At 36.8% G+C, this 18446-nt stretch overlaps 1 long non-coding RNA gene across 2 annotated transcripts in view; it reads right to left on the reverse strand.

The window, feature by feature from the left end:
- Positions 1-18446, reverse strand: part of LOC308343089 — a 213907-nt gene that overhangs the window by 112707 nt on the left and 82754 nt on the right. Inside the window, exons 3-4 of one of the 2 annotated variants that reach the window (XR_013966846.1) lie at positions 3836-3895; positions 861-954 (exon numbers count right to left, since the gene is read on the reverse strand). This is a non-coding gene — a long non-coding RNA (uncharacterized lncRNA). Of the gene's footprint in view, positions 1-860; positions 955-3835; positions 3896-13852; positions 14100-18446 lie in introns of those variants that run through there. The other variant, XR_013966847.1, reaches the window with a different exon arrangement.

An 18446-nucleotide genomic window follows, 5' to 3' on the forward strand; every position in this document is an offset into this window, starting at 1 on the left:
TCTGTGGTAAAGGATTCAAAGTATGTCAAACTGACCCACTGATCAATTATTATGTAGTTGGGAATGTTCTATCAATCTTAGTTTCAGGCTGTCTCTGTCTCAATGGGAAATAATTCTCTATAAACTGGTTAGTTTCTGATAAGACTCTACCTTATTCATGTTCTCTTAGAAATAAAGGAGAAAAATCAACCCACCATCCCTAATAAGAAATGTTTGCAACTTCCTCTATTAATCATATAGCAGTTAATTTGTTAGAGCTGTTAACAGAGAATCTTAAATTCCATATAAAATCAATCATTATTACAGGGTTTTAGTTTTGGCATAAAGAAATAAATGGAATTTGGAAATGTGATCCATTTTTACTTTATTCTATTAACTTACCAAAATAGGTTTACTCACTTTTCCCTTACCTCGTCAGACCCATCTCAATACATCTTAACTGAACCAATGAGTAAGTATACTCTTCCTGCATCATGGGACTTTTTGTTATTTTGACAAAAGTCAGGTTGAAACAATGGGTCCTGAACTACACCCATAAAGCCAATGGTTTAAACAAAGATACTATCATGAAGTGTTTTCCAAATTGTTACACCACAACCCCGCAACCCAGCTGAACCTTCTACAGAAATCCCCTAGGATTGGACTTGGCTCCCTCCACCTGCATTTTCTGCGTTGGACACATGGAGGAAGAAAAACATTTGAGCAAAAATCTGAGGAAGATTTCAGGGTGCTTAACAAGAGGTGTTGAACAGGATTGCAGAAATCACACCTCAGAAACAACATGCTAAATGTGTTTTCAACATCAATGACAAATAGCAATTTGGTTATTGTGCTTGTTATTTAGATTGCTTCTGACTCACCTTTTGGATAGTCCAAGTCTTCATTGGTAGGATTTTAAGGTTTAAATTATTGAATGCTGGTTTTAACTGTTTGCTTCTATTCACACATCAAAGTCTCAAGGAGAAAGAAAACAAAGTTTGTTTTTTTTTTTTTTTAACTCAAATATACTGACTTCTTTGTGATTTTACAACTGTGCAAAAGAACCAAAATGCTTTATACATCTTTCTTTTCTATACCTTTTTCATGGATTTTCACAATGCTCAATATCTCAAAAATAGTAGGTATTTTTCAATAAGGCACAATCACTATCTAGAATTTCTTTATGTGATACCATTTTTGCATATAGGCATATGCAAGATAAAAAAGAATTTGTATGGATCATCTTCCAATCATAAAAAGAAGACAAGAAAGAAAAGAAGTACTATATCTCCTTATGATTAAGATATTTCTCATCATAATAAAAATGCTCAAGGAATTTGAAAATTCTTTCCACTTACTGTGGGGACCTTTAATATGCCTTTTTCTTCTAAAAAGCAATTTATTCAAGAGACAAGACCTATAACTAAAAACTAAGATTGAAAAACAGATAGCAGAAACAGTGTGCAGAAAATGTGGCTATTGGGTTTTATCAGATGTCAATATTAAAATAACTATGATTCTTAAGTTCAAAAACTAAATATAAGCCCAAAGAAATCATGCAGAGAACTGGAGTATGAGAAAGGAATCAAAAGAAAATTATAGAGGGGTGCCTGGGTGGCTCAGTGGGTTAAACCGCTGCCTTCGGCTCAGGTCATGATCTCAGGTCCTGGGATTGAGCCCCACATCGGGCTCTTTGCTCAGCAGCGAGTCTGCTTCTCTCTCTCTCTGCCTGCCTCTCTGCCTACTTGTGATCTTTCTCTGTCAAATAAATAAATAAAATCTTTAAAAAAAAAAAAAGAAAATTATAGAGCTATAAATAATAATCGATATTAAGAACTCATTAGATAATTGTGGTGAGTTGAATGGTGGTCCCCAAAAAGATAGGTCCATATTCTAACCTCCAGAAACTGTGAATGTTACCTTACTTGGGAAGATGGTGTTTGCAGACATAAGAAAGTTATGGATGTCTAGAGGAGATCATCCTGAATTATTTGGGTGGGCTCTAAATCCAATGACCAGTGTCCCTTAGGACACATAGACGAGAGACGTACAAGAGAGGAGAAGGCCATGTGAAGGGGAGGCAGATATTGGACTGAAGCAGCCTAACACCAAGGAACAGCTGGGACCATGAAAAAATGGGAGAGGCAAGGGAGAACTTTTTCATAGAGTCTTCTGAGGGAGGAACAGTTCTGCTAATACCTTAATTTCATACTGCTTCCAGAAAAAATGTTGTTGTTTTAAGCCATCAGGTTGTGGTATCTTGTTATGATATCACCCAGAAATTAATGAGTGGTTTAGCATTGATTAGGCACAGGTGAAGGGAAGATTTTTTAGCTAGAATATTGGTCAGTAGAAAATATCAACAGATATTTTAATATATAAAATATAAAAAAGAGCTTAAAAGACATAGGGAACACTGTAAATATTACCTATATGTATATATAGGAAGAGAAAAGAAAAAGAGAAAAAAATTAAGGCAGAAACAATATTTAAAGAGATAATGGCTGAGAGTTTTTATTTTTATTTTTTTTAAAGATTTTATTTTATTTATTTGACAGAGAGAGAGATTACAAGTAGCAGAGAGGCAGGCAGAGAGAGAGGGGGAAGGAGGGTCCCTGCTGAGCAGAGAGCCTGATGTGGGGCTCGATCCCAGGACCCTGGGATCATGACCTGAGCCAAAGGCAGAGGCTTAACCTACTGAGCCACCCAGGTGCCCCAAGACTGAGAGTTTTTAAAAACTAGTAAAAGACAAATCCAGGATTCAAGAAGTTTTATAAGACCCAAACAGGGAAAAAATAAAATAAAATATAATACCTACACACATTTTGACCACAGTGATGAAAAACAAAAATAAAAAGAACTCTTAAAAGGAACCACAGATAAATGATATATCACTTTCACAGGAATTATCAAGTATGTAAATATAGGTATTTCATTTTCTTCTATTAATAAATTAGTTAAACATTCTTTTAGTGATTCATTGATAAAGGATGGGAATAAAAATATTTACTTTATAATCTAAAATGATTGATGATATAGTATAATATATAAATATATTAATTTAATACATCTTAATATGTATTATATACTACATATACTTGATAATCCAATATACTTGACAGTACAAAAGAAGACAAAACTACAAATACCAAACAAGTAATAAGATCTAAATATATCATTAATTACATTGAATATAATAGACAAATACACTGATTAAAATTATCATCACTTTTTTAAAAAAGACTATTTATTTATTTGGCAGAGAGAGACACAGCGGGAGAGGGAACACAAGCAAGGGAAGTGGGAGAGGGAGAAGCAGGCTTCCCACCAAGCAGGGAGCCTGATATGGGACTCAACTGCGGGACCCTGGGATCATGACCTGAGCCAAAGGCAGACGCTTAACAACTGAGCCACCCAAGCGCCCCAGTTTAAATTTCCAAAAAAAAATCACATACATTTTTAAAGAGAAACACTTTAAACATAAAGATATAAGAAAGGTAATAGAAAAAGCAGCATAAAAGATACGTAATGAAAACAGAAACCAAAAAAGAGATGGTATAGTTACATTAATATTAGACAAAATAAAAGCAGTGATAGATGTAAAGGAGAGTTCATGAAGGATCAATCCACCAGGATGATACAATATATAATTTAAACTGTATATGTTTCTAATAAAATAGTCTCAAGATATATAAAGCAGAAAATGATGGAACTAAGTGCAAAAGTAAGCAAGGCTACAAATACAGTCAGATTTTTAAAAAATGCCTCTCAGTGAGTGACAGAGCAAGCTGTGGGAACATCAGTGAGCACCTAGAATATGTGAAAAATATTACAGCAGGTGAGTCAGTGGACTTACCCAGAACTCAGCATGCAGCATCTGCAGGACACACATTCTATTCAAGAATACATGAAGCATCTACAAAAATTGAAAACATGCTGGGCTAGAAATCAAGTCTCAGTAAATTACAAAGGATTGAAGTCATACAGAGTAGGCTCTAAGGTATAATAAAGCTAGAAATAAGTCACACAATAGCTAGACTGTCTCCCAGTTTGGAGGAAAGTAAGCAGTGTTTTACTAAATAAGTCCTTGGTCAAAGAACAAAATCTACAGGGAAAAGGGGTAAATATTTTGAGCTGAATGACAGTGAAAATGGAACATCAAAAATTGTAAGATAATGCTAAATAGTGCTCCTAGAGGAAAATACATAGCCTTAAATGTATATATTGAAAAATAAAAGTTAAAACACTCAAAATGATCTAAATCTACAACTCAATTGGATGGGAAAAACACCATCAACTGAAACCCAGAGAAAGTAGAAGGAAGTAAATAATAAGCATAAAAACAGAAATGAACAGAAAACAATAAAAAATAGTGAAAACCAATTAAAAACAAAAGTTGGTTCTTTGAAAAGATAAAATCTTAAACTGGCAAGATTGTTAAGTAAATAAGAAAGAAAGACAGAAAAATACCACAGGGAATGTAGCACAGATATAAAATGTTAATAAAGGATGCTATGAATAGCTTTAACAAAAACTTGAAAATTAGGTGAAATTGACATATTCCTTAATAAACAGATTACAGAGCTGAAAAAAGGAAGATTGAAATAGTCTTATATTTATTAAATATATTAATCTATACTTTAAAAGCTCTCCAAAAGAAAACTCCAGACTTGAATGGCTTTGCCAATGAATTCTTTTCAACATTTAAGGAAGAAGGAATATCTCATACAAACTCTTTCTGGGAAAGTAAAGAAGGAAACTCTTAAACTTGTTTTATAACATTTTATAACAGAAATGAAGAATTCCTAACAAAATAATAGTGACTCAAATACAATAATGTATGTGTGACCAAGTTGGATTCTTCTTGATATAAGAAAATTTATTTTAAAGTTCAAAAACCAATTAATATAATTTACCATGTCAAGAAAACAAGGACAAAAGTGACATGGTCATCTGAATATATACCAAAAAAAAAAAAAAAGGTGATAAAATCCAACAGCCATCTATGTTAAAAACAAAAGAAAACAAAACTCTTAACCACACGCGAAATAAAACAAAACTTCCTTAGCCTGGTTAAAAAAAAAAAAATCAGAAATCTTGCAGCAAAGAGCATCCTTGGTGTTGAATTATTAAAGTACTAAAGACTTTTACCTTATGACAGGGGACAAGACAAGGTACAGATTATTATCACTTCTATTCAGCACTGTGTTAGCAATCCTAGCTCGTATAATAAAGTTAGAAAAATAAATAAAAAAGTAGACACATGAAGAAGGACAAAAATAAAAACTGCTGCTAGTCATTCTCCATAATTCTTTTAGACACTCTATTAAACAATTAAAATATGTGAATTAAGCAATTTTTTATAAAGATTTTATTTATTTATTTGACAGACAGAGATCACAAGCAGGCAGAGAGAGAGGAGAAAGCAGGCTCCCCACAGAGCAGAGAGCCCAATGTGGGGCTTGATCCCAGAACCCTGGGATTATGACCTGAGCTGAAGGCAGAGGCTTTAACCCACTGAGCCACCCAGGCGCCCCAAGCTGTTTTTGGATACAAAATTAGTGTACAAGTATCAACTAAGTTTCAATACTCCAGTAAGAAGTAGAAAATTAAAAACAAAATTTGATTATAACTTCAAAAATACCTAATACCTAGGAATGAATGAAAATCATGTAAGAACTTAACACGTACACATAAAACTATAAAACCTTATTAAGAGAAATTAAAGAAGAACTAAATAAAGGAAAGGATTGTCATGTTTATGGATTAGAAAAGTTTTTATTGTTAGCATGTTGATTTTTCCCAAATTGATCTATTGAATAAATGCACTCACAAAACAAATTTAAAAATAAAAAAAATGCATGCACTCATAAATACAAGGCCAGCAGACTTTTTGGGGGCATAAAATTTGGTAGTTGATTCTAAAACTTATATAGAAAAGCAAAAGACCAAAAAAGCCAAGACTATCTTGAAGGAAAAGAACAAAGTTGTATGACTTACACTACCAGATGTCAAAACTTATTATAAAGCTACAGTAACTGTTACAATATGGAATTGGAAGAAGATTGACAAATAAACCAATGGGATAAAACAGAGTCCCAAAACAGACCAACATCTAAAGGGAGACTTGATTCATGGCAAAGGTAGAATTGCAAAGTGAGAATGTAGTAGTGAGATGCATACTGGACCAATTGATTTACTGTGTGAAATACATATCCCTTGACCCCTACCTTACACCATACAAAAAATTAACTCTAGGTTGGTTGTAGATCTAAATGTGAAAGATGAAACAAGAAAGTCTCTAAATAGTCAAATATAGACTACCCACCCTTATGGCCTTATACTAGGCAAAGATGTTTTAAAAAGAGAATTGTAAACCCTATATAGATAGGGTCTGAAAATTGGTGTAAGAACTTACATTTGTCAAAATACAGCACTAAGAAAGTAAAAACACAAGTTATTGAGTGTGGGCAGATATCTGCAATCTACAATACAAAAACAATAGGTTGAATAAAAAAGATTCAACAACATTAGTTATTTGGGAATGTATATTAGAGCCTCACTGAGATACATCTACCTAATACCAGAAATTGCTACCAGTTGACAACCACTGGTTTTGATGACATGGAATTTGGGTTTTAAAATTTACCAGCTGTTTGACTTTGGACAAAGATTTCTTCATCTGGAAATAAAGGATAACAATATATGCTCAAACTGTTTCATCTCTATACTTCAGAAGTTAAGTCCTATTTTTTCAGATGTTTCTAAATGAAACAAACAAACAAACAAACAAAAAAAACTCCACCCTAAATTTTAGGCAATTGACAAAGGGATGTCACATTTGGAAAATATATTTTAGACCTTGTGATCAGGTTGTGACTTTAACTGAATCAATACACACCCAAACAATATACATTACATTCATGGGCTAATGTAAAAATATATTTAAAAAATTATCATTTTAGTGTTTGACTAGCTAATCTTAGCTTTGGTATATTCTCTCTCTTTTTTTAAAAGATTTTTCTTTATTTATTCGACAGACAGAGATCACAAGTAGGCAGAGAGGCTGGCAGAGAGAGAGGGGGTGGGAAGCAGGCTCCCTGCTGTGCAGAGAGCCTGATGCAGGGCTCGATCCCAGGACCCTGAGATCATGACCAGAGCTGAAGGCAGAGGCTTAACCCACTGAGCCACCCTGACACCCTTGGTATGTTATTCTTAAAAAAAAAAAAACACTTGAACCAGAGGTCTTCCTATGTTGCTTTTGTTCCTTTTTTGGGATATTTTGGTTAATATCTACTATTTCTCCAGTGTTTATTTATAAATGTATACATGCAAATATCTAGTGGAATACTGAACTTATAGATATTCTTGTGTTTGATTACACAGAAATTGTATTTCTGACTTTGAAAGCCCTAACTCTACTATTATTAAAGCTTTCGCAAATTTGAAAACAATTTTTATTTTAAAATTACAAAGTCTCAAAAATCTCATTCTTCTTTCATTTTTATCATTTCATAAAACTCTGCAACTCTTGGTTTTGATTTTGATTTCTCACCTCCTGAATGCCTAGGGGCAAAATGTAATTTTCCACTATTTTCCTAAGATTGTAGAGGTCTGGGAGTAGGAGCATATGGTTATGAGGAAAAATAGCACCGATTACTGGAAAATCCTTGGAAACTGCCAAGATTCCTAATGTCCTGAGACTTCATTTTTCCTTTTCAGTGAAAGTTGTCTGGTGATGTAAACAACTGGATTCCCATTTGGAGCTGGTTTTGTAACAGAGAGAAAACAGGCTTTGACATTAGTTAGGTAGGCGACCTTAGTTTTGAACACAAACTTTCTATTTAGCACTTGTGTGATGTTAGGAAAGTACTTAATTTCTCTAAACATCCATTTGCCCATCAGGTGAATCGGGAAATTATATACTGTTTATCTTTTTTGGAGTTAGAATAACTCATGGGAAATACACAGAGCTGTACCTGATACATGTAAACAGGGAGTAAGTAGAGACTCTCCTTTACCCCTTCCTTTTCTCTTGGATAATCCTTGCAGTTCTAGAAGGTGTTTTGCACCCTCACTCTACTCTGCCTCCTGGATGGTCACTCCTGAGACTCTTTCTTTTCATTAGCTGCCTTGGGAGTTGCTTTCCCTATAGATTTATTTATTATTTCATTTTTGAGTGAGAGAAAGATGGAGAGAGAGAGAGAGAGAGAGAGAGAGAGAGAGAGCATCCGAAGTGGGGGCGGGGAGGGGGAGAGGAGCAGAGGGAGACAGAGAATCCCAAGTAGGTTCCATGCCCCGTGAAGAGCCAAGTGGAGCCAATCCCATGACCCTAGGACCATGACCTGAGCCAAAATCAAGAGTCGGGTATTTTACTGACTGAGCCTCCTAGGCGCCCCTTCCTTGTAGCTTTTAAAAATTATTAACTAAGATTAAAAGAATCAATCATCTGGTTTTTTCATCCTGCATGTACTTATGTCATGTTCCTTTAAGAAATACCTTTATATCCCTTTAATGTGTATATTCCTTTAATCCCACTTCAGTTTCCCTACTTTCTCTAATGGTTAACATGCTCTTCCCTAGGATTTGTCTGCTCAGACACTGAGGAGTTATTTTCACCAGGATGAGTTCTGCTGTTTCCTATGTTTCCTTCTACACGAAGCACAGTGGAAAGAAATGCAAAGCCCCCAGGGGACTTTGTGAGACACTCTGGCCCCTAGGACAACACAGCCACTTGAAAAAAGCCTTGATGCCTGCTGAAGGGACTGAAATCCTTAGACTCGTGGTTCTAAGTTATATTTCTCCCATATCATCCTTTTTAGCCACACAAGTTGGGGGACAGAGAAGAATGTATTGGTTGTACAATGAGACATCCAACCAAAAACATTCCAGGTGATTCAATAAATAGTATATGACAAAAAGTCTTAAGATAACTCTGCATTTTACAGCTGCTCTCCATGGTGTTTTCAAGAGAAGAATATAGAAGAGAACATTCTTTGCCTAATTACAATTTGCCTGGAGCTTGATGTTATCGCTGTGGGTGTCTGCAACAACGGGTCCACCCCTCGTTTGCTGCCAGCCCCTGGCACACTCTGCCGTGTAAGCCCAAGCTCCTTCTGAGGACACACAAGTAAAGCAGGGCCTTGAGGAGCATGTGCACTGATTTACGAAATCCATGGAAATATATAGTTTCAAGTCAAAATGTATTTTGCTTAAATACTTGAGGTTAGTTATTTTCAAATAAGCAAAATGGAAAAGACAATGGCTATACTTCTTTATGTCAGAAAAGAAAAACAAAAGAGCTAAAAATATAAGTTTTAGGAATTGGGATTCATTTTTCCAAAGTATCTGACTCTGTTTAATTGTCAAAGAAAAATTTCACTTAAGTCAAGTTGCCCAAGTCTGACAGAAATCTTTAAAAGCTGTTTTTTTTTAAGTTTTTTTTTAAAGATTTTATTTATTTATTTGACAGATAGAGATCACAAGCAGGCAGAGAGGCAGGCAGAGAGAAAGAGGGGGAAGCAGGCTCCCTGCTAAGCAGAGAGCCCGATGCGGGGCTCAATCCCGGGACCCTGGGATCATGACCTGAGCCGAAGGCAGAGGCTTAACCCACTGAGCCATCCAGGCACCCCTAAAAGCTGTTTTGAGATAAACTTTAAATTGAAGAAATTTCAGAATCAATCTTATTAAACGTATTCAAGGAAGTATGGAACGAGGGTTTTTTCCTTTTGGTATAAAACAGTGTTTTGCTGACTAAAGACGTATGGTACTTCCTGAAATACTTCAAAGTTATCTTGCTTTTCTCTTCGCACTCAATCATGCTTCCTCCATATTATACACATTATTGATATGATAATATATCTCCGTATTATCTATATTATTCTCAAATTCTTTTAGATAAATGTCTTTCTCAGCCGCCTCTGTGACTTGTAGAACTGGACTGAGCCCAAGAGCTTCTTCAAATGAGGTGGCCATGACTGAAGGAAAAAACTGGTCCTCCAATCTCAGAGGGAAGCATAGAAGGAGGCAGTGCGTAATCAGAAGGTAGAGCTCTACCTGGTTTGGCTGACCACTCCTCCTCCAGCTTCTGTTTAGAAAGGAACGGAGAAATGGGAGGATTACGTTCGGAAAGACAGCCAGGCACCAGGACAGGCTTTTGAGTCAGCACAAAGCCCTGAATGGCCACATCTATATGCACTCAGCCCCTCAGGAAGTTCTGCTCTGCTCACTAACACATCTGTTGTGTGTGGGCACTTGTATTGCCCAAGTTATAGTTTCTACTTGAGGTAGTATTCCACCTGAGTCACTGTCTATCCTACCAAGAAGTAATTTTTGAATTAATGCCAATAATCTTCCAGAAGGCTGCCACCCAACCATTACAAGGAAAATTTGATTATTGTTGGTTTTCTTTTTTTTTTTCTTTAACTTGAGTACCAATGGCATACTGACTCTTACATGCAACCCAAAGTACACTCTGCATTAGTGATGACTAATTTTTCATAAGAGTAAGCAGATTTCAGATCTTATTCTATTGTGCAGAGAGGTTACCAAGAATCCAGTGGAAAATGTTGGCTAGTTTGAAGATCAATACAAAGGAGGATTAATTGTTTTTAAAAACTCCCTCCCTTAAATGTATTATATTATCAGCAAACCATTCCAACAAGTTGTTAGAAAGAGATAAAGGACAGAAAAAGAAGAATATTAATATAGGATTCGTCTGAGTCCAAAAATCAAGGTGCAGAAGACCTTCTAATCTTCAAGGGGTGCCGTGACACATCATTGTGTCATGGAGTAATGTGAGGAATAGGGCAGCTTCCCTGTTATTTACCTTGCATCAAACTTAAAAATTTCCCAGTTTGTCAGATCCTACTGTGCATTATATGTTCTTCTGATTATTTTGGTTATACCTTCCTTCCTTTCAAGAAGCCTTCATTTGAAGCAAATGAATTTGCTTATTTTGGTGGAGTGGGGAATGGTAACCCATGGTGGCTGGATTTTGTCTTCCTCTTCAAGTATTTATTTGTGAATTTATGTTTGACTTTACTTGCAGCTGTATTCCTAGGATAACCCCAGTGTCAGAAGGAGAATGAGTGGTGCTCAGTTGCTATTTCCAGAACTTGAAGTAAGTGTTTTTCTTTTAGCTATGTGCCTATTCTCCATGCAAACTGTAATGCACAAAAGGTGAAGGAGGGAGGCTTTTAAACTTTCACATCAGGTCTTAGAAAAAGCACTTTGTTAAACTGCATTTCATGACCTGACAATAATAGGACAAATAGCATGACTCCAAATATAGCTTCCATCAAAATTCTGACCTGACAAGAAGATTCCTGTCTGTAACTGATGACCCACTTGGAGACAGAGAATCAATCAAGAACTGAATGGAGTTGCTCTTTAGAATCTGCTGTTCAGCATTTGGCCAGTTTATATCTTTAGCAATTATGAACCTGTCAGTATATCAGCCTTGGTGTGGCGCCTTTAAAAGTACAGAGAATAATTGCTATGTCACCACAAGTCATTCCCAATCCAATCCTGATGCTACTTCAGTAGATACAGGATGGGACTCAGGAGCTTCAATTTTAAAGACATCCATAAGTGATTCCGGTGGTTATCAACCAGTTTTAATTTTGGTTCCATTACTTGGATGCGTGATTCCTGGCACATCTTTTAATTTCTATGTACTCTAATTTTTTTATCTGGTTTACATAGACTAATAAAGATTAAACGAGAATTTTTTATATTAAAATATGCACATATAATTTAAAGGTGGTTTTAAACAATCATTTGGTTCTTGATTTTATTTCTATCCTTCATAGTGACAGTTATACTCAGGTTTACAGAAGGAGTGTGGTTAGTTATCTTCAGAACTAGGAAAGTAATGAACTATTTCCCATCCACAATGCAGTGGAGTGGAAAGCTTCCCCAGGGATTTCCATCTTATTCTAACTTTTGGTGTTTCATGATGCATAAGTCTGAACAGTTCACTAGAGTACTGTGCTTAAGCACACAGACTAAACTCATGGTGTCTGGGGATTTGTTCATAACCCACCACTCCATGTATTGACTTTCTCAAAATTATTTAGCCACTGCAAGTGCTGAACAGGTATTCTATATGTATCATTGTATCCATAGAAATCTCTAGGCAGCCAGGTCTACTGGTTTTGTTATAAGTCAGTGTATTATAATATCAGTTACATTTATTAATTCCCAATAAGACTTACTATTTATTGGTTGCTATGACAGATAAGCTCCTTCTTAGTATTTTCGATCATTTAATATGGTTACTGAGGTCCTGATAGAATTTGAGAGTACTAGTTTTTTTCTCTTTGGTCCCTGCCTAAGCCCCATCTATCCATTCTTCAGTTCTCTGCCCTGCTCTGGAGGCTAACCACTATGGACTGGATCTCCCTGGTTCCCGTGCTCTCTGCTGCTCTTTGGGTTTGGCCAGTGGGAAGTGTCAGCGGGAAATCAGAGTGTTTTCTAGAGCCAGAGCTCTTACCATGCAGCTCCACCATCTTCCCCTCTCCCGTCCCATCTCCCACAGCATTTGTTAACCTTTCCCTCCTCTTCTTGCTTTAGATCTAGGGCTTCCTGTTGGAGCTAGTTACTGGGATATTCATCATGTGTCACTAGCTCCCCAACCATACTGACAACTCTGTATATGTTCCCTTCACTGATTTGTTTGGCTAAATCTTTTAGAGTGTGCTGTCAGTTTCCTTCTGAGACTGATGAACAACAAACATTGCCCTTTATTCCAAGTTCTAGCTTTGCATTCTCGTGGGCACAAGGAGGAGGAGATGCTGAGCACATTTCCCCTTCCTAACATTGTCTAAGCGAGTGAGTGGTAGCAACGACAATAGCTTGGAGCACTTTGCCTTAAGAGCCCCTGGAAATGCTTCTTTTAAACTGGAAGCACACAAAGAATTTGGAAGTGCCTTGGAGGGTGTTTGGGTGGGATAAGTGGAGAAAGATGGTTAAATGGATGCTTTAGCTCACTTATATTTTCCATGACACTTGTTTCTTGTGACTTGGCCATCACCAAACATGAAAAAAACTGCAAAGATCCGTTTAATGCCATTATGCAGGCATATGTTAACTAGGTCTTGGTTCAGGGAAATATCTGGTCTGTTCCTCTCCTAAATAGCTTTTGTGTCATCTTCTAGATATGCCTATGCTTATAATGTTATGTCAGTGTATTGTTTTAGCATCTTTAAACAATTATTTTTATATACTAATAAAGAACTTTTTTTCTGCTATGGAATTTAGGAGTGAGCTCTTTGTCATGTATATTCTAAAATACTTCAGGCCAATAATTATGGTTAGTCTATTTAATATGCACTTAAACACATAGAATAACATAATCTTTATGGATGTTTGATTCCTTTCTAAGTATAAATGAGATCTTGAGCTACGTTAGTTAATCCATATGCAAATGTATGCTTCAGCTCCAAGTGTGGATTTGGGGGCATATTCTATTCCAAACCCAGGGTGAACATCTGCCCAGGAAATTTGCAAGTATGAGCATTTCAGCTACAAAGAGGAACAGGAACAACCCAAATAGACAGTTGAGGGGAAAAAATGTTTTTAAGGAACTATAATATAAACAAAGAGGACATAAGATATTTGAGGGAAAAGAGGTGAATTTAACGTTAATGAGATTAACTAGGAATGCTTATGGACAGACTTGACTGTTGTTCTCTACAGTTTGCAAATGCAGAAGCAGCCAGCTCTAACAGAGACATGAGTAATGGGTGTGTAACAGTTACTACTTCTTTCTTTAGAGTACACACATAGGTGCCTCAAAGAGACAGCAACCAGCAACTCCAAAAAAATCGATACTGTATTCTTCAGTCAACAGAAAGCCATAAACTGTCTTGGAGCAAGGGAGCAATATGACCTATGCTGTATTTTATTAAAAATTACTTGGCATGGTGAGGAGCATTTGCGGAATTGTAGGCGTTCTGGATGTGGAGATGGAGTAGGGAACAGCTGCAGGGATCCAGGCATGAGGTCATGAGTGCTGGGATGAGGCAGTGTGGACAGAACCAGCAGCACAGACGCGAAGGGAGGATCATGTAGGAGGAGAATTAACCAAATCTGAAGCCACATGTGGGGACTTGGGGCTGTGGAGAGAAAGAAGCCAAAATATTTCTAGGATCTTTTAGTTTCTAATGTTAGGATGATGGACACTGAAGAAAGGGGGAATTCTGATGAGGAGGTGGGGAGATTGGGAGCTGGTAAAGATGTTTCAATTAGCTGAATAGGAGAGGGGGCAGCACATGTTGAATATAAAACAGCTGGAAATCCAGCTGAGGAATTTGAAAGGGGTTTGGAGGTAGAGATGTCAACCTGAGAATCATATGCCTCGAGGTGACACTTTAAGCTCTAAGTGCTATTGAAATCACCACAGAACAGGGCATGATGTAGGAAAAGAAACAAGGTAAGGGTAGGGGTAAAAAAAAAAAAAAGCTTTTGGAGAAATCTTATCATTTGAGGACTTGAGAAGGAGGTGGTGCAAAGAGCTTTCCATTTTAAGATTTAGAAGTGTTTCCTCATGCATTTCCTAATTTGATGAACAAGATAACCTTGAGAGAGCAAATGCTATTAACCCTGAGGAAAGAATGCCAGGCGCTGGAAGTGGTAGGCCTAGGGTTGTTCAGTAAATAGTAGGCAGAATCCAAACAAAAACCCAAGTCTCTCATCTCTTCAACCCAGCAATGACCACACTGCCTTCATCTTCAAAAGCCAGCTTTTCAAATGTCATGGCCTAGAGCCCTGGAAGGGGGCTGGGGAAATGTCCTAGAGCCCTCTGGGGAACCTGCAAAGCTCCCTCAAGAAGCCCTCTCTGATTGGAGGAGGACAATGGAGGGAGGGGAAGAGGAGACAGAGCTTAGTGTTATTTATGGAGACTAACTCTGATGACACACCAAACTTTATCCTAATATTTCACTAGTACCAGAAGTTCAACCAAAATCAAGATCAAATAGTCCTTGATGTCATTGATCTTTTTTTAAGACTTATTTCGCCTTCTCAGTAAAACTGACATTCTGTGAAAACTTCTCTCCTGTTACCTAAGGAACGGTATTCACTGGCCAATAAGAAACAGGGCTGGGTGGTGGTGGTGGATCTTCTGGACCATTTGTGCCTCTTACAGTACTGTCCCATTCTGAAATAATATATGTGAGGTAGCTTTAAGTCTGAGTGACAGGATATATCATTCTAGGAGGGCACAGCAGAACCTCCTAAAAGCTGGAAAGAGTTTCTTTGTCTTTTCAGCAACTAACTTACCAAATAGCCGCTTCAATTTGAAGCAGAAAGAATTTTTGAATATAAACATCATGCATCCCCAAAAGATTTTCAGTAGAATAACTAAACACAAACACACATAGAATCCTTTAGGTCCCGTCCCTGGAAAGCATAAAATGCATTTTGAGTTTTGCCTAGTTTGTCGCATTTTCTTTATTTTGTATCTTACGTAGTCTTAGAATTTAGCTTATTCATATTTCTGTGAATAAAAGGAAACTTCTTGAACTTCTACCTTAATTTAGAAATCATCATGGAGAGCAAGTTTGATGTCCATGGAGTTGGAGACCTGAAATATATTCTAATATGTTTAAAAATCAACAAGTCTCTTCCCTGTAGTCATTGAAAACTATACAAGACTCACTCCTAGGTTGAAACAGCCAGTTAATTATGTAGGAGACCCCATGAAGCAACTGCTGTGTGAATTCAGGCCTGAATTCAGTTTTCTAAGGCCTGCAAAGCCCTGGATAGAAACAAAGGGCAGGAACATTTACCAAGAGTCACGTCCTGGCTTTGGGGCTTGAAATATAGGATTAAATTGATGATCCCATGAACATTAGAAAGCAGACTATCACCGGAATTTTACACACAGAGATACCGATAATCAGGGAAATGAAGGGACAAGTCCAGCTCTAAGAAGGGGGCCTGGAACTGGATCCTTGATCAAATTTACTGGAGAGCCTGTTGCACCAGATTGCCTCCAAACAAAACCTGAGACTGGTGAACTCATGGGGAAAGCATTTTGTTCTTGATTATCCTCTGGATGTGATTCTATCCCGGGTGTGTCCAAAGAAGCAGAAGAACTAGGAGGTATGTATCACAAGGGGCTTATTATGGGATTTGGGGTTGTGCAGTTGAAGGAGTTGATTTCCCAGTCTATGTGAAGCTGTGTCTGCTGCTAAAGCCTGAAGACCAGAGCCGAAGCAGCAGAGGAAGGCAGATGGACTTGGAGCTGGGGAAGCAAGGTCAAGATGGAACCTGGAAGGCTGAGCGCCAGCGCACAAGGATGGTCTGGAACCTTTGTTAGACCAGCTTCACTTCCAAATGTGATGATGGGGGTGTGCTGCCAAAGCTGGCTGCCCTTTATCACAGAGCTATGTGTACCTGACTTGAAAGCAGGAAATTTGGCAGGAGCTGTAGGAGCTGTGAACCCAGCTGTTGTGTCTCCAAACCAGAAAAGCCAGCAAGAAGCAACACTAGAATGTTGTTCACAGACTTCTTAAGGATAAACCCACCTTGCTGCTCCTTCACCTGACCTTCCAAATCTCCCTCCAAAGGCTTTCTATGGCCCATGCTGACATGTAGCATATGGGCTTCTGGGAAATGAAGATAAACCAGGCTGGGTCTTTTGTGGCATGTCTTGCCCCTTCTCTGGAATGCCATTTGCTTGTTATTCACAAACTCATTTTAAAATGCAAGAAAGAGTAGAATTATTGCATGTGAAGTAAATAATTTGCAACTATTTGGTAATTCAGCTATTTTATTATTTTTATTGTTAAAATATGGTGTTTCATAGCTGATCTAGCCTTCACACCTCTCTGAATCTGCCCACTGTCATCAACACTCTGAATAGGCCTGTCTTATTATTCAGGTCACCCTGCCTAACAAAGGCATCTTTCCCCTCTCAATACCAGTGTTATGCATTTAGTTTTATAGCACAATGCAAAACAATCATAGAAAAAAAAACCTGGAAGTGCATAAAATATCTCAGAAATTCCAGTGGCAAAGATTTTATTCAGTTAATCTTCTTTGGATTCAGTTAACTATTATAATTATAGCACTAGCCGAATTACTGCCTTCTGTTTATGTCTTCTGCTACATCTTTATTCTTTTATCTACTTGTTTTTGGTGTGTGTGACCGCATCTTTGACTTTTTAAAAGGAAGATGTACCAAATTAGGTTAATCAGAGGCCTTTGTTCATAAAGTGCTATCATCATTTGTCCAGACTGACTTTCTTTGATTTTACTCATTTAGTTTGTTAATTATCTAATAAAATAATTAATAGCCACCAATCCACCACTTAAACCAGAAATGAAAATATTGTCAATAATGTACTTTACCTATGTTCTTCTCTATTTCATCCTCTTGTGTTTCCATTACACATAGCGACTGCTCTGAATTTTGTATGTGATGTTGCCTTACAAAAGGTATGTGTGTATGTATGTATTCTTGCATTTAACATTAATTTCATTTTTTTAATGAAGAATTTTTAACTTAAATAAAATTACACCTATCAACCTTTCTTTCTATGGTTATTATTTTTTATTTATTTAAAAAAAGTCATTTCCTACTCCACAGATATCAATTTTCACCCCCAAAATTAATGTTCTGCATTTGAAATTCATAATGCATCAGGAAATCACTTTTATGGATTACGTTATAAAAATAAAGATAACACGAGAGACACTAAGTTCTGGCAAGGATGAGTTGTAAAGAGTTGATAGGAATGTAATCAACACACTGCTGATGGCAATGTAAATTGGTTTAACTACTATGGGAAACAGTATAGAAGTTCATCAAAGAATTAAAAATAGATCTACCATATGATCCAGCAATTCGACTTCTGTGTATAAACTCAAAGGAAATGAAAACAGGATTTCAATGAGTTGTATACACTTCCGTGTTCCTCGAAGCATTATTCACAATAGCTAAGATATGGAAACAACCCAAGTGTCCACCAGTGGATGAATGGATAAAAAGATGGGGTATATATGCAGAAAGGAATATTCAGCCCAAAGAAAGGAAGATAGCCTCCTTTTTGAGAAAACATGGATGAAGCATGAGCACATTATGCTAAGTGAGATAAACTGTCAGACAGAGAAAAGACAAGTACTATATGATATTACTTACATGTGGAATCTAAAAAAGTTAAACCAATAAAAAAAAAAGAGAGAGATAAAATGGTGGCTACTGAGGGATGGGGATGAGGGCATGAGTGATGATTTCTAAGCATACAAACTTGAAACAAGTAGTAAACAAGTCATGGAGAACTAATGCAGGGTAAAATGAATATAGACAATAATATTGTAGCAAAATTATGCAATGTGATGAACACTGCTACATCAGCAATTATACTACAATGTATAAATGTATCAAAGTAAAAAAGTATTTTTCAGCTTCATTTGTTTTTTACTTTACTTTTTTAAAGATTTATTTATCCATTTGA

Source organism: Martes martes (genome assembly GCF_963455335.1).
Source record: "Martes martes genome assembly, chromosome: 5".
In the NCBI taxonomy this organism is placed as follows: domain Eukaryota; kingdom Metazoa; phylum Chordata; class Mammalia; order Carnivora; family Mustelidae; genus Martes; species Martes martes.